Source organism: Amblyomma maculatum, chromosome 7 (genome assembly GCF_055883805.1).
Source record: "Amblyomma maculatum isolate TAMU_Amacu chromosome 7, ASM5588380v1, whole genome shotgun sequence".
Classification (NCBI taxonomy): domain Eukaryota; kingdom Metazoa; phylum Arthropoda; class Arachnida; order Ixodida; family Ixodidae; genus Amblyomma; species Amblyomma maculatum.
This window is the reverse complement of record NC_139350.1, coordinates 24,034,256-24,058,269: the sequence shown is the minus strand read 5'-3', so window position 1 is coordinate 24,058,269 and position 24,014 is coordinate 24,034,256.

The following is a 24,014-nucleotide window of genomic DNA, read 5'->3' as shown; positions in this document are numbered from 1 at the left end:
CGGGTGTACAAGACATTTCGTATTGCTATTCTGGTCCTACCCAGGGCCCCACTATATGATCTACATCAAAAACAATTACAGCAGCACTATCTCCGGTAAAGCATAGAACCCTCTCCCATCGAGAGGCTGTCTTCCCACTTGCCTCCTGCCCCCCGTCGCCCCATCGACACACGCGTTGCTAGTCAAATTCAATTCAATTTTATTTCCCAGAATGTTATGGTAGGCTGCCTGGGCTAAAATCTGCATGTAACCAGCTTGATGAGGCCCAGGCAGCCATTACAAGGCAGGCCAGCATGCAATAAAATATCATACATACATATCAAGAAGAAAATATACATTTTTTTTTCATGTCTTAAACGCAGGAAACCAGACCACTAATGTAAGTAATGCAATGCAAACATAGGTCTATCACAACAGCATCTAAATATCAGTTCAGTAAGCAAAACAAACTAGCAGGATATATTCTTAGAATGACTGGAAAAAAAATGAATGTAGGTAGTGCATACTTTAACAACGCTTTAAGTGCAAAATTATAACAGAGGCCATGAATGCAAATAAGAGAGAACTTTATAACTGCGGAAAATACCATCGGGTTACGTATTTACAAAACACTGAACCTGTGCAGCTTTAGTGGACCGATTTATGTCTTTGAATTTACTTCAAATTGTGGGAAGAGTATATTCTAATGTCTGGAGCCTATAGCCCATGTGAAAAAATGTCTGTGTTACGTGTGTTCACTAGATCTCTAGTTTCTTTCAGCAGGGTGGCATCTTTATCATAGTTCTCAAGCTGGAAGGAAAATAATATCACAAAAAACCTCGAAATTCATACATATTTTACTACATTATACTTCCAGTATGGGCTTTGTAACCAACATTTGCTATGCGAAGAATGGCTTACATTTGAAGGAGATAAATTTTTTCTTTGTTTTTTTAGCAGTTGTGAGCCAAAGTAAAGAACAATAATTCATATGCGAGATGAATAATGCGTTATATATCTGAAGTTTTATTTTAGAAAGAAGAAAAGTATGGCAACGAGAAAGTGCCCCTGTCACTGATGAGAGCTTATTAGTTAACCTCTGCAGTTGCGAATCCCAAGTCCACTGCTTCCTTCCTTTGATGTGCTTCCACGTGTCATTTATGATTATATTCTGCCAAGAACAACAAAGAAAGAGCTACAAAGCCGCTATGCCGAAGGCGACTGGGGGCTCGGATCAGGAGAGGACGGGAGATTCTGGTTCCCACGCTTTGTACTATGCCAGAGTGATGTTTCAACTGCTTCCTCAGGCACTCTGTCGCCTCATCAAAGAAGATAAGGAGAATCCCCATATCCCATTGCACTCGGTTGTATTATTAGAAAGACACCCTTGTTAGGCAGGTACTGGAGGCATGCATCTGTATGTGAGTGAAGATCTGCAGAATCACTACTGCACAAAAATAATATACATAATAACTGGGAAAAGTTTGCTGCACTATCACCAAAGTATTGTTTTACAAATAAACACCAATCTCCATCAGCAGTACCCATGCAACGGTCGTGAAAATCCAAGCACAAAGAAATGTCAAGGGGACGAACTACAGTGTAATAACTTCTATCAAGCGAATCTTTGCTGGGCCTAACAAAGCCAACAGCAGAAGGATTGAAGAAATTGAGCTAATTATCTGAACGATATATGAAATGCAGAAGAGGTTGGCAATAAACTGATGGGCTTGTATAAAGATGCATGAAGCCTGCCATTCTTCATAAATCACTTTTAAGTCAAGAAACCAAGATTAAATAAAATGTTCTACTCTCTGTCAGGTGGTCGAGTGGTAGTGAACGTGAAAAGAGGAAGAGGTGCATAATGAAGGGCCATAAAGTAACTTCGACCACCAGGATATATTAAATATGCAACTGACATTGCACAGCACACGTATGCCTCTACGTAAATGCGCCTCAATAGAAACGCTGCCGCCAGCAATCACGTTTACTCCGGAACAGTAGCCAGGCATCTTAACCACCGTGCCATTGCGACGGGGCACATATATATTTTTTATAAGCTAGATTTTGGAGAAAGGAACTGCAGTATACTTTTGGGTGGGCACCTAAATTTAATAAGATGAAGGTCGCACCATCTTTATTGAAGGTAAAGCGGCTGCACGTTTTGAAGCGATAGCTTCATTTCGTGAGGTAAAGCCAAGGTCAATGTGTGCTTCCGATGACCTTCAAACAGCTTCAAGGTCAAGTTGGAACTTAAGCCACAACCTCTTTGGGTAGCTATGTTCCCACCAAAGGTCAAACGTTAACTGACCTGGGAAGTATATAGCTTAACGCGTGAGCAGCTGCGTAGCGACACACGAGGCGAGTTTCTGTCGCAGCCATGCCACAGACTCACAGCAAGAGGAACTAAGCAGCTGTGCTCGTTACGATAATCGGTTGCCGCATCTGACGATCCGGAGAACATTTCGCTATGAGCTGAAAGCTTGTGGAGGAGAAGAAATTAATGGTCTAAAGCGAAAAGAGCATCTTGTAAAACGCCGCCGCGATGATGGCCGCTGGCACCACCGCCGCTTCTGCGTCCACACGCTTCAGCTATAGCGGCTGTCGCTTCACACTAGGTTTAACTGAATCTAAATCACCGCCAATTTTTTTCACAAGGTTACTCTTCAAGCGGTCGGATGTTTTGAGCACAATATGTAACTCTTTCCCTGTAACTCCCTGAATTGGTGGCTAGCCTATGCTAACATTGTGTGTTGGTTTAAATGGAAAGGGACAGTATTTGTCACATTTTTCTGTGGACACCTGAACTGCATATATAGAGTTTGTCCTCCTGCTTCTTAAAGGTGAAATGAATGTCAAACTGAGGCTTGCGCAAAGACTCCACTTTACCTATAGTGAAGCTTTCGCTTAAAAAGTAAACCGCAGGGAGTCTCCTCTTTACCCCCTCCTCCCAAACCCTATGCGAAGCGACCACGAAATTTGTAGCGGAACAGAGCGGAGATGTGTTCAATAGGCTCCATTGACTACGGCCGCTCGAGCACAAGTTGGATTCGACAGATTTTGGGTTTCAGTTGGAATCAACAGTATTCGACGAACGGGCACCGAGGATATCAATTCTTGTGTATTGTGTGTTCGCGCCGAAGTTACATCATTCACAATCTTCACTATTTTAAGCTTATGTTCTTGACACCTCAATATTTTGCTCACATTGTACTAGATTTTTTAGAAAAAACTGTCGTAGGTAGAATGCCTAAAAACTGTATCATGGTTAACAATGCACTGTCAATCAATGGTAACATTCGGAGGATCACGAAATAAATAAATATCTTTCTCGAGCACTTGATCCTTACTTGAGCTGTATTGCAAAAATGCAACTGTGTGACGTACGAGTTGCATTTACAGTATTGCTGTATTCACACTGCATGCACATGCATTATACTCCAACGTACGCAGCCAAGACTACACGGCCAAAACTTATACTAATGCGTGTCGAGGTGCTGGATGGGATAGTGACGTAGCAATTCCGGCAGCAAGAAAGACATATCCACTTGCCGAGACTACAGTGCATGCGAGAAAACCCCACTCACAGACAGACAACATTAACGAAGCATAATGTGTGGGCTATTTTAGGCCATTTTCATACAACTTTGAAAACTCTCCATGTTTGAAAATTTCATGTTTGAATTCCCAATACTGATTGCTTCATTGTGTCAGTCAAAAAATGGAAGTACTGAAACAAAAGTTTTATTTTAATGGCATCTCATAAAGCCCTTGTTGCTTCCAACCAAAGTTGGGAAGAGCCTGTTACTATTTTGAACTTTGTGCACAGGGTCGGTTGAAGAGAAAAACTAGATTGCGTACATTTAGATGTTTCCAGTAGGCACACAGGCTGTTAATGCATACATACTGAAATATGGGAATGTATAACTTCTGCACTATATGCAGTGAGTTCAAGGTAAAGAAGTCAAGTACAAAAAGCAAGGCATAAAGTGCGCCTGTCTCGTGGTTCTTCAAAATGAAAACTTAAAGTGAAATCAAGGTCTCGATGCTTACGGCACAGCTTTGCTACGGGCACAAAGAGGAACACTCAGGCACAAGGGCAAAAAAGAAAATACCAGACAGTGAAAGTAACAAGTCTTCATATACAACCATGAAAGATGAAGGTTTCTTGGGTGTAAATGGGAAACCTTTCTCATACAGTGAGTACAATTCTCTAGCAAAACGTTTGAAGCACATTTCTTATACCATGTGATTAATGACCTCAAAGCAAGGCTGCAAGTGGGGAATAGTAAAGTGTGACAAAATGCCTAGCACAGCCAGCAGAAATGGGCTTCAATAAACCTGTTGCTGAGTGTTATGAAGCTGTAAGAATATGCATAGTGCTGAGCACAGAAACCTTGCTTCGGCTTTTTCATCACACAAAGACGCAAGTTGATTTCAGGATTTACTACACCTTCATACTTCCGATCCTTGCGGACGTAACAGCTGCTAACTAGGCCAGTCTCTGCCTACCTTGCAGAATTTACACTTCTTGAGATAGCCAGTGGCCACCAGAACCTTGTTTTCCTTCTGAAGGCAACATAGGAGACCTCCTGAATGAAAATTACACAAACATTTCATGTGTGCAGCATCTTAAAGATATTCTGTCCACTATGTGCCGCCTTGCATTGCATCACAATAAGTAACCTATATAGATGTATACATTCATTTAAATTTCACATGCATGTTTAGCACCACCTGAGCCATTATGAAACCGCTTTGCTGCACAGCAAGAATCTGGTTATACATAATTTATCTCAGCTATCAGCTTTCCTGCGTGCCATACAATGAAATATGAAAAATAGCCGTACAATGTTAGTATTGTCCTGAAGTGAATATTCTCATATGACTCCGACTCAGTGTATTGAAAAAATGCTCTTATCTCCAAAACCGTCATTAACTCTCTGTTTCTACACAGGACAAGAATAAATACCACTGCACTATGTAGTAGGTCTGCAGAAACAACAAATTTTATTTTAACATTTTGCTCGCATTTCTCCGCAATTTCTGCGTGGTCGTGCTGACTACTTCGCTGGTGAAAGCATGTTTCGTTATTGGCAGTTATATCAGCAAATAATTTATTACACAACAGTGTATAAATCTTACAACTGCTCACGTTGAAACGCTGGCCTAGTAAGCAACGAGACCAACACTCGACAGCTGATTGGCAATTCATTCTAGAAACTTGCGTGTAGTAGAAATGCCTGAGGAAAAAATTGTTCAGTACTTATAACATAATACCTCGCGGTACTGACTGAAGCCAAACAACACAATTTGCAAGCCATTTGAAGTCGCGGAATGAGAGCACGCTACTACCGTCATCATGCGAAAGCATGCAGTTGTAGCATATTAGCTGATCTTGCCCAAGCGAGAACTTGGTGCTCCTGAACGGGAGCAAACAACCTACTTTACAGACGTTCCTAGCTTTTCCAGCGCTATTAAATACTCATTGACAAAATACTCGAAAAAAAGTCTCGAGTTGCCCGTGCGGCTCGCCATGGACGGTCAGCCAGCTGATCGCAACGGCCGACTGTTAATTCGCCGTTCACAACTCGACGGCACTCGAAGACCTTGTATCACGCTCTAGTCGAGTTGCCATAGTTTGAAACAGAGCACAACATCACATTTATAGCAAATTTGTGAGCACCAGTATCAAGAAAATAAAGATCGAAACAGCACGCCTGCAAGCAATGCCAGCAGAAATGAAATCACAAAAACTACGACCGGAATTAACGTGACAGGGCCTCAGCGCAACGTAATGTCCGCTTAATCTTTCGTAGTGGAGGGCTGGGAACTAAAATTTCACTCCCCTCTTCCCTTACGGTACGGTTGGGCAGCGACCTTAGACCCAAGAAAAACAGGATTCTGGCCAGCTTGAAAAAAAGTTCAAGCGTTTGTGTTACCGATATTAAAAACTTCGATTAACCATTCAACTGGGGACTCTACTGAAACCTTATAATACTTGAAGACAATTTTCCTTCAAAGCGACGCATTTCAAATTACTGATTCTTTTTCCGTGTATAATGGGTGCTCTTGTGAGCGTCACTAGAAAAGGGAACCTGAGCGCAACGGGTCAGAATTCGAATCCTGCAGTACTTAGCCTCCTACCTCAGACAGGGGTGGAAGAATTCCTACGTTTTTCTACCATGTTTATTCTTATTATAAATGGCAGAGTGACCGCGCCCATCCTTCCGTACTAGGAAGGTAGGCAAGCGGGTTTGGATGCCATGATGTCTAACTCCAAAGACCAGCAATCAATGCGACACCGGGCGGCGAAACCATTCAACGAGCCATAGCAACGAGCACAAGAGGTGGCAAACTCCTCGGGGAAAAAAAAAAAGAAAATAAAAAAAAAGAAACAAAAAATACGGAGGTTTAGTAGCAGCTAGGCGCCTCTCGCTTACGCTCTGAAAACAAACCAGCTAGCCCAGTGCTCGTAGCACCGCAAAACACCGGAAAACCGATTTTGCAGTGCTCTGCAATGCGTGTCAGCACAGTGGCACATCGTTTCATGTATAGGCCAGCCGACCTGCCAGCATGGCGTGTGGCGCTGACCTCGACATTCCTCTATTTACTGCTTGAAACAGAGACGTTCTTAGCAGAACGAGCTTAAAAAGCGCGAGGATCAAGTTGACACAGCTGAGTTGATCATATGTTATTGCGAATGAAGGAAGAATAAAAACAAAATGCACGGGCCAGGTACTGGCTCTGTAGCTAAGCCATCTCCACTGCCTCGTGAGGACAGAAGAGAATTATAGGGTGCAGTGGTAAGACGCGCCCGACTACTGTGCCGGAGTACCCGGTTTCTACCTCGGCGGCTGCGTTTCGATGGAGGCGAAACGAAGAGGCGTCCGTGCGCTGTGCGATGTCAGCGCAGGTTAAAGATCCCCAGGTGGTCGAAATTACTTCGTAGCCCTCCACTACGGCTCCTCTTTCTCTCTTTCCCCTTTCATCACTCCCACCCTCCTCCCTCCCGCTATGGCGCGGGTCAGGTGTCCACAGAAACAAGTGTGACAGATACTTTTTTTTTTTATTTAAGCATACTGTAAGCCTTGCTAGGCTCTTACATGAGTGGGTGAACGAATGGGACTGTTATACAAAATGGAAAACATTAGAAACACACAAAAAATGGAAAACATACGCACTGCAACACTATAACGGACATTCAATTTGTCGCATATGAAGCACTGAAAAGAACCGCGAAGCGAAACAATAAAAGAATACGTTAGACAATAGGTACTAATAAGATAAATCCTAAACTAAACACTCGCAGTGAATAACGAAATACATTTTAGGAATGATTTTTTGTTTACACCATTTGCTTCTCAAGATATGACTCGACGTTTTTAAGAAAAATAACAAGGCAGATGTCGCCCATAAAATCATGTGGCAGCCTATTCCATTCTTCAGTAGCTGAAGGAAAAAAAAAATGAAAATTTGTATGCGTCGCATCGAGCTGGGATGGGTCTGATGCACTTCCCATGATTTAGCCTCTTCGAACGATGATATGATGCCTTGATGTACTGAACTGTATCAATTTTGATTCCACCGTTATAAAGAATTAAGGTATCGAAATTATATGGAAGCTACGCGTCGCCGACAAGAAAGAGTAGGAATACCCGCTTTATATCGCATGGATGATACACTATCGTAGCATGACTGGCTGGAGAAAATAAAACGAAGGACCTATTTTGAATTTTTTTCTAATTTTTGGCTGAGGTATGATTGATGAGGGCTCCAAATAATGCTACCGTACTCAGTGAGGCCTTATGAGGGTATTAGCCTGTTAGCTTTGCATGAGAAGGAGCTGCTGACAGTTTTCTACGATGAAATCCGATACTGCGCCTTTCGATTCCTGTGAACCAATAAAGATTTTAAAAAAGAAGAACAAGAAAAAGGGGAGAAAGACGCGCGTCGGCAACCGCCGCCGTCCACCACCGAAACGGCAGGGGGTGCAATGACGCCCTACAACAGCAGATAAAGATATGGTGGCAGACTAGCCCCCCTGCAAGACACAGCACCTACCCACCACCTACTGTAGGTCGTGGACCTACCTACCAGTCCCAACCCCGTATCGCCAGGTTCAAGCACCCCCGAACGTTCTCGTGCACTGATCGCCTTATGTATGTGACGCGAGACGTCGATCTGTGTTGAACGTATTATTTACTCGTCCTTATCCGTAGGCGTTCTGTGCCTATAGAAGGCAGTTGATGCGAGGAAGGAAATCGTACAACAAAAACTGACGAGGCTATATGTAAGTTGTCAATGGCACGTGCGCTCCGCGGAGATTGGAAATGTATCGATTCTCTGGCGTCGATTGCTAGAGCACGGAGGAAATACATGAAACGATGTGCCACTGTGCTGACACGCTTTGCGGAACGCTGCAATGATTAGTTTAGCGTTAGCGTAAGTAGCGGTGCTAACGGAAATAAAGTTAGCGTACCGTAAAAAACTCACCATCAGATCTAGTTTTAGTATAGCGTTTAGCAAACGGTACACAAACGTGAGGTATCAGCGAGTGAGGATATATTGGGATGGATGGATGGATGGATGGATGGATGGATGGATGGATGGATGGATGGATGGATGGATGGATGGATGGATGGATGGATGGATGGATGGATGGATGGATGGATGGATGGATGGATGGATGGATGGATGGATGGATGGGTGGGTGGGTGGGTGGGTGGGTGGGTGGATGGATGGATGGATGGATGGATGGATGGATGGATGGATGGATGGATGGATGGATGGATGGATGGATGGATGGATGGAATATAGGAGCGTCCCCTTTGAAACGGGGTGGTAGCAGTAGCCATCACCCTCCTTTTTCTCCTAATATCTTAATTATTGATTTAGATTGCTTAACAATACCAACATTCTATTTATTTAATGTTTGTTTCTACATTACTAACATTATGTCACTTCCCTGCTTTTAAGCCACCAATCTTCCAGTCGTTTTTTGCTAGTTTCCACCGCCGGTTTATTCACCCGGCCACCGGTATCTCTAAACCCCAGAGCTTCAGGAACAGTGATTGCGCCTGCATCAACTTCCGGATGGATACCATTACATTCGAGAATAATATGGTCAATTGTTTCACTGGAGTTACCACATACAGCACATGCGTCATCTCCATTGTTAAATTTCTTTTTGTAGCTGCGTGTTCTAAGGCACCCTGACCTAGCTTCAAAAAGTAGGGCACTGCCTCTTGAGGTATCAAAGAAATCTTCCTTCCTGATCTGCATTTTCCATTTTCGGTATAATTCCACACTGCTTTTCTTTTCCATCGAATTTATCCAATTATTACCTTCTGTATTTTTCACCTGTTGCTTAATGCTCTTTATTTCTCCGTCCTTGTGACTATACCATACTTACTAGTTAGTTTCCTAGTTCTTTTCCTCCATTGTGAGTCAACGCTTTTTAAGTACAGGTATTTAAATACTTTAGCTGCCCATCTGTTACTGTCCAATATTTCCTCAGGCGTTCCTCATATAATATTTTACTCTGAGCTTCCCGTACTTCGAAAGATGCCCAGCCCATATGTCCCTGTACCGCCTCATTTGTAGTTTTGCCGTGGGCACCTAGTGCTAATCGTCCAACGGATCTCTGATTTATTTCTAATGTCGACTGTACCTCTGATTTTAGGCACAAAACCGCACTTCCGAAAGTAAGTCCGGGCATCATAATTCCTTTCCAAATACCCCTCAAAACCTCATACCTATTGCATTCCCACAATGCCTTGTGCTTCATTATCCCGGCATTCCTTCGCCCTTTGGCCTTACGTGATTGCTCATGCTTTCCAATGTATGCCAATCTTTCGTTTACCCATACCCCCAGATATTTATATTCTGCTACTCTAGGTATTTCATGGCCTTGTATTTTAAGACCCTGATCAGTTGAGCCGTTGAAAATCATCAGACCCGACTTAATTGCGCTGAAACTGAAGCCTAGAGCGTCCCCTTCGTCTCCGCAATACTTAACTAGAGTTTGCAATTCTTCCAGACTCTCAGCTAGCAGCATAATATCGTCTGCATGCATCAAACCGGGGAAGCGCTGCTCTACCGCCTTTCCACCAAATCTATATGACAGGTTAAAACCTAGGTTACCGCCTTGTATCCTCCGTTCCAGGTTTAACATATAAAGCATGAACAGCACCGGTGATAGAGGACAGCCTTGTCTTAATCCTTTGCATACTTTGACATCCTCCGTACTTCTTATCCCTTCCCACGTAATTTCTACTTTGTTATCCCGGTATATTTCCTGTAGGAACTCTAATATCTCAAAACCGATACCTTCTTCTTTTAATATGTTCCACAGGAGTTCCCTGCTTACGTTGTCGTACGCCCCGTTTATGTCCAGGAAGGCCAAATACAAAGGTCTATTTTCCACTCTAGATATTCGAGGTGCTTGCCAGCGGCGCCTAGTAAGAAAAATGTTCACTAAAATGAAACAAGGCGTGGGTTGAAGTCACGGAATGACAGCACGCTACTACCGTCATCATGCGAAAACATGCAGTTGTAGCATATTAGCCGATCTTGCCCAAGCGAGAACTTAGTGCTTCTGAACGGGAGCAAACAACCTGCTTTACAGACGTTCCTAGCTTTTACAGCGCTATTAAATACTCATTGACAAAATACTCGACATAAAGTCTCGAGTTGCCCGCGCGGCTCGCCATGGACGGTCAGCCAGCTGATCGCAACGGCCGACTGTTAATTCGCCGTTCACAACTCGACGGCACTCGAACACCTTGTATAACGTTCTAGTTGAGTTGCCATAGTTTGAAACAGAGAACAACATCACATTTATAGCAAATTTTTGAGCACCAGTATCAAGAAAATAAAGATCGAAACAGCACGCCTGCAAGCAATGCCAGCAGAAATGAAATCACAAAAACCACGGCCGGAATTAACGTGACAGGGCCTCAGCGCAACGTAATGTCCGCCAAATCTTTCGTAGTGGAGGGCTGGGAACTAAGATTTCACTCCCCTCTTCCCTTACGGTACGGCGCGGGTCAAATACTGCACCTTTCCCTTCTTGTGAAAAAACTCTTCGAGGGCAGTGACCTTAGACCCAAGAAAAACAGGATTCTGGCCGGCTTGAAAAAAAGTTCATGCGTTTGTGTTACCGATATTAAAAACTTCGATTAACCATTCAACTGGGGATTATACTGAAGCCTTATAATACTTGAAGACACTTTTCCTTCAAAGTGACGCATTTCAAATTACTGATTCTTTTTCCGTGTATAATGGGTGCTCTTGTGAGCGTCGCTAGAATAGGGAACCTGAGCGCAACGGGTCAGAACTCGAACCCTGCAGTACTTAGCCTGCTACCTCAGACAGGGTTGGAAGAATTCCTACGTTTTTCTACCATGTTTATTCTTATTATAAATGGCAGAGTGACCGCGCCCATCCTTTCGTACTAGGAAGGTAGGCAAGCGGCTTTGGATGCCATGATGTCTAATTCCAAAGACCAGCAATCAATTGCGGCACCGGGCGGCGAAACCATTCAACGAGCCATAGCAACGAGCTCAAGAGGTGGCAAACTTCTCGGGGGGGGGGGAGGGGGGGGGGGGAATAAAATAAAAAAAAGAAACAAAAAATACGGAGGTTTAGTAGCAGGCGTCTTTCGCTTGCGCTCTGAAAACAAACCAGCTAGCCCAGTGCTCGTAGCACCGCAAAACACCGGAAAACCGATTTTGCAGTGCTCTGCAATGCGTGTCAGCACAGTGGCACATCGTTTCATGTATAGGCCGGCCGACCTGCTAGCATGGCGTGTGGCGCTGACCTCGACATTCCTCTATTTACTGCTTGAAACAGAGACGTTCTTAGCAGAACGAGCTTAAAAAGCGCGAGGATCAAGTTGACACAGCTGAGTTGATCATATGTTATTGCGAATGAAGGAAGAATAAAAACAAAATGCACGGGCCAGGTACTGGCTCTGTAGCTAAGCCATCTCCTCTGCCTCGTGAGGACAGAAGAGAATTATAGGGTGCAGTGGTAAGACGCGCCCGACTACTGTGCCGGAGTACCCGGTTTCTACCTCGGCGGCTGCGTTTCGATGGAGGCGAAACGAAGAGGCGTCCGTGCGCTGTGCGATGTCAGCGCAGGTTAAAGATCCCCAGGTGGTCGAAATTACTTCGTAGCCCTCCACTACGGCTCCTCTTTCTCTCTTTCCACTTTCATCACACCCATCCTCCTCCCTCCCGCTATGGCGCGGGTCAGGTGCCCACAGAAACAAGTGTGACAGATACTTTTTTTTTTATTTAAACATGCTGTAAGCCTTTCTAGGCTCTTACATGAGTGGGTGAACGAATGGGACTGTTATACAAAATGGAAAACAGTAGAAACACACAAAAAATGGAAAACATACGCACTGCAACACTATAACGGACATTCAATTTGTCGCATATGAAGCACTGAAAAGAACCGCGAAGCGAAACAATAAAAGAATACGTTAGACAATAGGTACTAATAAGATAAAATCCGAAAGTGAACACTCGCAGTGAATAACGAAATACATTTTAGGAACGATTTTTTGTTTACACCATTTGCTTCTCAAAATATGACTCGACGTTTTTAAGAAAAATAACAAGGCAGATGTCGCCCATAAATTCATGTGGCAGCCTATTCCATTCTTCAGTAGCTGAAGGAAAAAAATGAAAATTTGTATGCGTCGCATCGAGCTGGGATGGGTTTGATGTACTTCCTATGATTTAACCTCTTCGAACGATGATATGATGCCTTGATGTACTGAACTGTATTAATTTTGATTCCACCGTTATAAAGAATTAAGGTATAGAAATTTCATGGAAGCTACGCGTCGCCGACAAGAAAGGGTAGGAATACCCGCTTTATATCGCATGGATGATACACTATATCGTAGCGTGACTGGCTGGATAAAATGAAACGAAGGACCTATTTTGAATTTTTTTCTAATTTTTGGCTGAGGTATGATTGATGAGGGCTCCAAATAATGCTACCGTACTCAGTGATGGGACTTATGAGGGTATTAGCCTGTTAGCTTTGTATGAGAAGGAGCTGCTGACAGTTTTCTACGATTAAATCCGATACAGCGCCTTTCCCTTCCTGTGAACCAATAAAGATTTTAAAAAAGAAGAAAAAGAAAAAGGGGAGAAAGACGCGCGTCGGCAACAGCCGTCGTCCACCACCGAAACGGCAGGGGGTGCAATGACGCCCTACAACAGCAGATAAAGATATGGTGGCAGACTAGCCCCCCTGCAAGCCGCAGTGACCTACCTACTGTAGGTGGTGGACCTACCTGCCAGTCCCAACACCATATCGCCAGGATCAAGCACCCCCGAACGTTCTCGTGCACTCATCGCCTTATGTATGTGACGCGAGACGTCGATCTGTGTTGAACGTATTATTTACTCGTCTTTATCGGTAGGCGTTCCGTGCCTATAGAAGGCAGTTGATGCCAGGAAGGAAATCGTACAACAAAAACTGACGAGGTTATATATAAATTGTCAATGGCACGTATACTGTGCGCTCCGCGGAGATTGGAAATGCATCGATTCTCTGGCGTCGATTGCTAGAGCACGGAGGAAATACATGAAACGATGTGCCACTGTGCTGACACGCTTTGCGGAACGCTGCAATGATTAGTTTAGCGTTAGCGTAAGTAGCGGTGCTAACGGAAATAAAGTTAGCGTACCGTAAAAAACTCACCATCAGATCTAGTTTTAGTATAGCGTTTAGCAAACGGTACACAAACGTGAGGTATCAGCGAGTGAGGATATATTGGGATGGATGGATGGATGGAATATAGGAGAGTCCCCTTTGAAACGGGTTGGTAGCAGTAGCCATCACCCTCCTTTTTCTCCTAATATCTTAATTATTGATTTAGATTGGTTAACAATACCATCATTCTATTAATTTATGTTTGTTTCTACATTACTAACATTGTGTCACGTCCCTGCTTTTAAGCCACTAATCTTCCAGTCGTGTTTTGCTAGTTTCCACCGCCGGTTTATTCACCCGGCCACCGGTATCTCTAAACCCCAGAGCTTCAGGAACAGTGATTGCGCCTGCATCAACTTCCGGATGGATACCATTACATTCGAGTATAATAAGGTCAATTGTTTCACTGGAGTTACCACATACAGCACATGCATCATCTCCATTGTTAAATTTCTGTTTGTAGCTGCGTGTTCTAAGACACCCTGACCTAGCTTCAAAAAGTAGGGCACTGTCTCTTGAGGTATCAAAGAAATCTTCCTTCCTGATCTGCATTTTCCACTTTCGGTATAATTCCACACTCCTTTTCTTTTCCATCGAATTTGTCCAATTATTACCTTCTGTATTTTTCACCTGTTGCTTAATGCTCTTTATTTCTCCGTCCTTGTGACTATACCATACTTACAAGTTAGTTTCCTTGTGCTTTTCCTCCATTGTGAGTCAACGCTTTTTAAGTACAGGTATTTAAATACTTTTGCTGCCCATCTGTTACTGTCCAATTTCCTCAGGCATTCCTCATATAATATTTTACTCTGAGCTTCCCGTACTTCGAAAGATGCGCAGCCTATATGTCCTTGTACCGCCTCATTTCTAGTTTTGCCGTGGGCACCTAGTGCTAATCGTCCAACGGATCTCTGATTTATTTCTAATGTCGACTGTACCTCTGATTTTAGGCACAAAACCGCACTTCCGAAAGTAAGTCCGGGCATCATAATTCCTTTCCAAATACCCCTCAAAACCTCATACCTATTGTATTCCCACAATGCCTTGTGCTTCATTATCCCGGCATTTCTTCGCTCTTTGGCCTTACGTGATTGCTCATGCTTTCCATTGTATGCCAATCTTTCGTTTACCCATACCCCCAGATATTTATATTCTGCTACTCTAGGTATTTCAAGGCCTTTTATTTTAACACCCTGATCAGTTGAGCCGTTGAAAATCATCAGACCCGACTTAACTGCGCTGAAACTGAAGCCTAGAGCGTCCCCTTCGTCTCCGCAATACTTACCTATAGTTTGCAATTCTTCCAGACTCTCAGCTAGCAGCACAATATCGTCTGCATACATCAAACCCGGGAGGCGCTGCTCTACCGCCTTTCCACCTAATCTATATGACAGGTTAAAACCTAGGTTACTCCCTTGTATCCTCCGTTCCAGGTCTATCATATAAAGCATGAACAGCACCGGTGATAGAGGACAGCCTTGTCTTAATCCTTTGCATACTTTGACATCCTCCGTACTTCTTATCCCTTCCCACGTAATTTCTACTTTGTTATCCCGGTATATTTCCTGTAGGAACTCTATTATCTCATAACCGATACCTTCTTCTTTTAATATGTTCCACAGGAGTTCCCTGCTTACGTTGTCGTACGCCCCGTTTATGTCCAGGAAGGCCAAATACAAAGGTCTATTTTCCACTCTAGATATTCGAGGTGCCTGCCAGCGGCGCCTGGTAAGAAAAATGTTCACTAAAATGAAACAAGGTGTGGGTTGAGCCACAGGAAGCCGAGACAATCTACTTTGAAGCCGCGAGGAAAGTGAAACGTTTAGAAGCAGACGAACCTGGAAGGGTACGCCTTCTGCTTCGGAAGCAGACGTGCGAAACGTCCAGAAGCAAGCGAACGTCTGCTTCTACAGGTGATGTATACAGATGTTTTTCTGCTTCTAGACGTTCCACACGTCTGCTTCCAAAGCACAGAAAACGTGCCCTTCCTGCGCTGAGCTACTGAACTGCACATTCTTCAGGCATTTTTCAACTATACCGTAGAGCGTCTTGGATGATTCACGATATCTGTCGGTGTTGACATGGGTGGAGTACGAGCTCGCGAATTCGCTCGAAGCCGACAGTTTGGAAATTTCGCTTCAAAGCAGAAGTGATCCGACTATATGCCACTACCGCTCGAAGAATGGTCAGCGGGTGTATCTGCTGTGGACTCAGCGCTGTTCAGAATGTCTTTCCGAATCGAAAACAGGATTTTGAGCAACTATATAACTCGCTTTCTGTTCCAGAACTTTCACCAGCGCAGAAGGCGTTAATGTGTCTGGCCGACAGGCGCTTTGTATTGCGCTGTATTGTATTGCTCCTATTCCAACCACTGGTTCCATTTGGAACTTATCTTCGGTCTTCATTCATCAGTGATGCCCAACCGTCATGGTTCAAACTACCAACTACATTGTTGGTAGTTTTCTGCACCTGTTTAGCGATGTCAACAATCCCAGCTGGCTGACGGAAGCAGCAATCACAGTGTGATGACGGAGAAATTCGAAATAGTGCGTACACACACAATTCATTATTATTATTTTTCCGCTACACTGTGCTCCAACTCTGGCTTTAGATATTTTGATTATAGCGCTTGTCGTCTGCTCTCTTCTACTCTGAGGATTGATGAATGTGTGCTACAAGAACCCCGCTTGCATGCCCTTTTGAAGTGAGACTGAATTTTTAACAGGTGCGTTGCAAGCTTCATAGCCAGCTTAATACGTTCTCGTAAATTGTAATTACATATTATATTTATAAAATTAGTAATAAAATATAGTAACCACCGAAACTAGACTTTAAACGATTCGCTTCGTTCAGAGCGGTTGCATCTTCGTAGCCGACCTCATTAGGCCTAGGAGCATCAGACTCCAGACCGAATTCTAACAAGGAAGCTTCTTTACATCCAGCACATCGGCGTCAAAGCAAGATTAGTGAAAGAGAAAAACGACAGTACTAGTAGTTGCCCATAAACGTGCCAACCGGAACTGCAACGACTTCTTGTTCGTCTGAAGCGGACGGCCGCAGGAAAAGAAAATGCACGGGCCTGCTACTGGCTCTGTAGCTGAGCCACCTCCGTTGCCTGATTGATTTATAGGAAGAGAAAGGAGCGGTAACTGTCTCACTACATTTTTGTGAACACCTCATCCGTGCCGTAAGGGAAGGGAGCAAGGTGGGAGTGAAGGTGGAAAGAGCGAAGGAGCCGTAGTGGAGGTCTACGAAGTAATTTCGACCACCTGCGGATCTTTAACGTGCGCTGATATCGCACAGCACAAGGACACCTCTTTCGCCTCCATCGAAACGCAGCCGCCGAGGTCGGGTTCGAACCCGTTACTCTAGCACAGTGGTCTGGCGTCTTACCACTGCACCACCCCGGTGGGGCAACAATCTTGCGGACAGCAGACAAAATAGAGAAGGAAAAAGAAGTGGGGGAGTAAGACGCGCGCCGCAACTACAGCCGTCGTCCTACCACAACATTAAACATTCCTAAGTGGTCGAAATCACACCACAACCTCGAGCGGCGCGCAGCAGGTAGGGATCGAATTACTCATCTCACAGCGGCCGATGAACCGGTGCCTCGGAAAATATTTTTGTGTGTGAGCTTTCATAGTTTATAACCGCCCAACATTATGCCGGCTTCGACATACAGGGTTCCCACAACTGCCGCCTGCTAAACCTGATGGTGAATAGAGCGTGTAAACTCTAAATTCTAATACAGGAAAGTAATGTACTGATAACGAAAGCAGTCAACACAGTTCTTGGCCTGCATGTCATAGCGCAAAACGCCCCTTACAGAGATGGTACATCAGAAGTAATCGTCTCTTTGATGAAACGTTTATTTCGATAGAGTCAGCTGTACTCCCAAAACGTTGTTTCAGCAAGTACGCACTGTTTTTAGTGGGAATGCACTATTTCACGAGATTTACCCGAGGCTTCAGGATGTGCGCCATAGGTACAGCGCCTTTCCGTTCCTGTAGACCAATTAATAATATATTATTCATGTGTCCAGCCCCGCCGGGGTGGTGCAGTGGTAAGACGCCCGACTACTGTGCCGGAGTTCCCGGGTTCGAACTCGACCGCGGCGGCTGCGTTTAGATGGAGGAGAAACGAAGTGGCGTCCGTGTACTGTGCGCTGTCAGCGCACGTTAAAGATCCCCAGGTGGTCGAAATTAATCCGTAGCCCTCCAATACCGCTCCCCTTTCTCTCCTTCTACCTTCACTCCCACCTCCCCTCCTTTCCTTACGGCGCGGCTCAGGTGTCCACAGAGCAAGTGTGGCAGATACTATGGTGGCTAAAAGGCATGCCCACTCAAATATTTCCCAAACGAGATATAATGTTTTCCTCTTAATTCGTGTGACCTTGCAATGTCTGTCTGTGTTGAAGTCAAGTTCTGGTTGTTTGCTGCATTTCATTAGCATTCAACATTAGTGTTGTTGGCAATATTGCGTATTTCCTGATTTATTCTTGTTTTCCTAATAAATACCTTAGGTTCATAACAATTCACTTATAATGCCCTTTCCGGTGCTGTATATACCTTGAATATCGTATGTGTTTTAAAACTGCAGTCCAGTGCTAGTTTGAAATTAAAGTAACTTCCCCTACAAGCAATAAAATAGTGTCGTTTTTCTTTTCTCTATGCGTATGTGTAAAGGAGGAGGGGAATAAACCAAGGGCGCGACATGATTACTCGCAATATAAGATTTTTGAATAGACTCACAGACTCACGGGCTTGTTCAGTCCTCGCAGTGCACACGCCCATTCTCACTGACTTCTCTTTTAGTGAACTCATTAAATAACTCTTCACACCTGACGTTGTTTTAGATGACAAAGGAATATATATATATATATATATATATATATATATATATATATATATATATATATATATATATATATATATATATATATATATATATATATATATATATATATATATATATACATATTGTACATATACGGGAGTGCGAGAGTGCCGATCTTGAGCTATGTTTCACGCCATACCTCGAAAGTGAGACATTAAGAAAAGCGCTTCTGATTAGGCGACGACGGAGGCCGTTTATGCGTAATATGTATTCACTATATCTTTTGACGCAAGTAGCCACACTTCATGCACTGCACGAACAGGCTGCCCAGGCTAGCAGATTTCTGCGTGTAATTGAGGCAATCTGCGCAACGCAGTAGAAAGCGTGAAAGCCACTGTGTTACCTTGTTACCTTCTAAGGTTAGAGTGCTCCTATGCACTGAAAAGTTGGGTAATTTGTTTGCTCGACAGGATCTATGTCGTGAAAGAACATACTACAAAACACAGACCAGCGAGTAACGCAAGAAACAGTGCTCGTGAGCAATCCGACGGCGCTTACACTTGTTTCATAGCTTTAACAAATGAATTGCGCATAACACAATCGCGTTCTCTAAGGTAACGCGTTGTTCGAAGCCAAAGCTGTCGTACTGTTGTTATAATTATACTGTAGACATGTACAGTGCAACGGCAGCACGCAAAAGCTACGTGTGTTCTGGCCGCTGCTGCTTTCGCGCCGCGTGAAGCAGACGACGCGCTCGGCCAAGGGGAAGAGTGTACTGCAGCGCCGCTAGTTTTCGCGACCTCCACTTGGGACACTCCTCCGCTTGGCGGTATGGGGGGCTGTGAAACAGAGTTTGTTGTAGTAAAGTTTTTGCTGGTATATTTCGTGGGGCTCGAAGCCACTACCATTAATGCTCTTTCCCAGTTCCACCTCCAAACACTGATTACGAAAGCAGTCTGCACAGTTCTTCGCCCGCATGTCATTGAGCAAAACGCGCCTTACACAGATTGTACATAAGAAGCAATTGTCCCTTTGATGAAACGTTTATTCCGATAGAGTCAACTGTACTCCCAAAACGTTGTGATTCAGCAAGTACGCACTGTTTTTAGTGGGAATGCACTATTTCACGAGATTTAACCGAAGATTAAGGATGTGCGCCATAGGTACCGCGCCTTTCCGTTCCTGTAGACCAATTATTAATATATTATTCATGTGTCCTGCCCAGCCGGGGTGGTGCAGTGGTAAGACGCCCGACCACTGTGCCGGAGTTCCCGAGTTCGAACCCGACCGCGGCGGCTGCGTTTCGATGGAGGCGAAACGAAGTGACGTCCTTGTGCTGTGCGTTGCCAGCGCACGTTAAAGATCCCCACAAGGTCGAAATTAAACCGTAGGCCTCCAATACGGCTCCCTTTCTCTCCTTCTACATTCACTCCCACCTTCGTTCCTTTCCTAACGGCGTGGTTTAGGTGTCCACAGAGCAAGTGTGGCAGCTACTGAGCTTTGACAGATATAGTCAGGGTTGTTTGATGTTTTGTAGAAAGCGCGTGCGCAGAGTGTGTTTGATTTATATACTCTGATGTATTTTTAGATTCTAAGTGATAATTCAAACGCATTTATGAAAACGTGCCGTCTTTCAGCGTACAAAAAGCGCGTTGCGCGCCGAATGAAACCACTCGGACGTGAAAACAGCGTATCCAGCGGAGGTTCCTTTCGTGAACCGTTCTCTTTAGAGATGGCGTCAATACGACGTCAGCAAGACAGCGGGCGCCACCTCATGGCGAGGAAGGGAAAGACAGCGGCCAATCAGCGATGGCGCCAGATCGTAGGCGTGTCCACCGCGAGCATGTGACTTTTTCAGCGCACGTTAAAGATCCCCAGGTGGTCGAAATTACTCCGTAGCCCTCCACTACGGCTCCTCTTTCTCTCTTACCACTTTCTCTCCCACCTTCCTCCCTTCCCTTACGGTGCGGTTGCGGCGTCCACAGAAAACAAGCGAGACAGTTACGGCGCCTTTCCTTCCTATAAATAAATCAGTTTTAAATCTGGTACCAAATACTTGTACCAAAGTGGTGTTAAGCGCGAACTAAATCTAATAATTACATAGTAATGCAAACTAGTGAATAATAGACTGAAATATTCTTAGAAACTTCCTGTTAACAACTGCCAAGCAATTTTCTTGGCTGATGAGTATCTTTTTCGCCGCTAGATAGTGTCGCGCACGCGGCGGCGTCGTCTGCTTCCTCGCTTGATGTGAAGATTTTGTAAATTCTGTCTTTCGCACAGAATGGCAAATATTCTTAGAACGAGGTCTACAACGCCTGTAGTATGCAGTCCGAATCACGCTAGCTCGATGACGGAGGAGTTGCTGCCGCAATCGCGAGTACGAACGAGATGCTTGATACCGGCACCGCGCCGGCGCGTCCGCGCCTGTATATGTAGCGGTGCAGCGTCCGTAGCCTTATCGGCCGCACAAGCATCGTGAGTATGCGCGAACTTTCCGTGAATAGCTGTCAGTGTAGGACGCAGCCAATGACATATGGAATCCGACCATACTCGATCCAGTCAGCCACCGTCTGCCCCCCTTCCGCTGACGTAGGAGGAGACAAACACTCAGCCCGCACACTTGCGGACGCGAATTATTTTTATCTACGACTGACGGATTCGAATGGTCGCACTGCCGTTGACCGAGAGCTCCCGATCGCAAAGTAGCGATCGAAGCGCGTAGAGCACCTTTGCTTCTGACGGCAGCCCGGCATGCGCCCCTTCGTCCCCACTTCGCTTCGCGATCGGCACACAGGCTTAGCCAGTGTTGCCGCTAAACCTCCTTTGACATGTAGAAGGCGTCGTCTCGTTTTTCTTTCTTTACTGCGTCAGTTTACTAAAACCGCAAAACGCTGCCCCGCCCCTCCCCCCCCCAAAAAAAAAAAAAACAGAAAAAAAGGATACCACGGCCGTACTCAAGCAGCTGCGCGGCGGCCATGAGCCGCCACAGCGAGCGCAGAGCGGTTCCATCTCGAAGAAGACCAACTCGTCGCGGTTCCTGCGCCAGCCGGCAAAACAGTTCCTTTCGGAGCGGTAGCCCCGCCCCGTGACGTAGGCGAAAAACGCGGAGCCGCCTCCGGAAGCTTTGGGGGTCTCGCCGGACGTGACGCAACAACCAATTAGGAGCGGCGAAAGGAACCAGTCCCCGAACGGAACCGTCGCTTGATCTGGCCCCTGAACATGCAGAGAGCCGGCTCCGTGAACTGCGTATACGCGCCGAGGACCAAAGTGGAAAGGAGAATGCGTTGGTTCTCTCGACGAATGTGACGTGAAATAATTTTTAGCATTTGCTTTTTTTTTTCCGGACATAAGCCTCATCCTCAAACCCATTTATCAACACTGATTACGGAAGCAGTCTACACAGTTCTACGCCTGCATGTCATTGCGCAAAACGCGCCTTACACAGATTGTACATAAGAAGCAATTGTCCCTTTGATGAAACGTTTATTCCGATAGAGTCAACTGTACTCCCAAAGCGTTGTGATTCAGCAAGTACGCGCTGTCATTAGTGGGAATGCACTATTTCATGAGAATAAACCGAAGATTCAAGATGTGCGCCATAGGTACCGTGCCTTTCCGTTCCTGTTGCCCTCCAATACCGCTCCCCTTTCTCTTCTACCTTCACTCCCACCTTCCCTCCTTTCCTTACGGCGCTGCTCTGGTGTCCACAGAGCAATTGTGGCAGATACTATGGTGTCTAGAAGGCATGCCCACTCAAATATTTCCCAAACGAGATATAATGTTTTCCTCTTAATTCGTGTGACCTTGCAATGTCTGTCTATGTTGATGAAGTCAAGTCCTGGTTGTTTGCTGCATTTCATTAGCATTCAAAATTAGTGTTGTTGGCAATATTGCGTTTTTTCTGATTTATGCTCGTTTTGCTAATAAATAACTTAGGTTCATAACAATTAACTTATAATGCCCTTTCCGGTGCTGTATATATAGGGTTGTTCGTTTTCGGGTAAAACCCGATTTTACCCGACTTTTGCACCCCGAGCGTGTTCCTAAAATATCGGGTGAAACCCGATTTTTCCCGATTTCTGAAACAAGTGTGCCCACGGAATTGCTGTGCCTCCAGTTGGTGCGCAACCGAGAAGCGGCCAAAGCAGCCGACAGACAGACAATATAACTTGTAATACAGCGCGAACCACAAGAAGGGACGACGACAGACCGAGTGAAAAGAGCGCTGACTTCCAACTGTTTATTATTCTGATATGCCACGTATTTATACACATTTGAAGCTTCAGCAGGAAAGAGCAGGAAAGGCAATCAGCATGAAAGGCATAGGCGATAGGATAAGGCCCTAATCACCATCGATCCAGAAACTTCAGCTCTTTCTTGGTTAGTGCGACTGATGGCATGCTTACACACCTTTCTTCTTTACGAGCAATGTTCACCGCCTCAACTATCTCCCTGACACACTGATCATTGTGCCGAGCAACGATTGTGCTTTTTTGGAACTCGGGCACGCAAGGTTTTCTGCGGCGACGTGTAGACTCATCGCCACAATTATGACAGTGCGTGCTAAGATGGCCCTGGTCACCGTCATTTACATTCTTGTTGTGTTCTTTCAATCTGGTATTTATACACCTGCCGGTTTGTCCAATGTATTCGCGTCCGCAGGACAACGGAACGCGATATACAACACCTTCGTCGCAAATGACGAACTGATTCTGGTGTCTAATCATGCACGATTTTTTCTTTTTGCTATAGCACGGGTTAGTTTTCTTGCATAGAACTGATAGCTTGAGTGGGGCCGAAAACACAACGTCAACGCCTGCGCGCTTTCCAATCTTCTTCAGGTTGTGGGAAGTCTGGTTCAGGAAGTTCAGGAAGTCTGGTGGATATACGGAATGACTGCTACTCTTTTGCGTGCATCCGGGCCTGTCACGGCACTCTTTTCAGATTGCCGGACTTGTTTCATTTTCTGGAGCAGGCCCTCGGCCACAGAAACTACAAGGGCCTCCGGGAACCCCGCGTCAGACAGGCGTCTATTTTGCAGGGCTAGACTTTCATTAAGCATATGGTCACAGGATTTAATCAGGGCATTTACAAAACAATATTTCACAACGCTGCGTTTTACAAGCTTCGAGTGAGCAGATACAGCGGGTAATAAACCTTTTTTTCCCCCGTGGTTCATACCCCCAACAAACATGGTTATTATAAAACTTTAGTCTTAGCTCCAAAAATCTAATGGAATGGTTGTTGGGCATTTCATGCGTCAAAATTGAAGGTGATAAGTTTCGCTTGAATGTGTCAAGCACGTCTTCAGTTGTTACATGAAAATCCGCACAGGCATTGTGAATTATGATTAAAAAGTCATCTACAAATCTAAAGACTTGGACAATACTTGTACCTTCGAGACATATTTCAATTATTCTGTCATGCAGGGCTCAAAACAAGTCGCTAAGGACCGG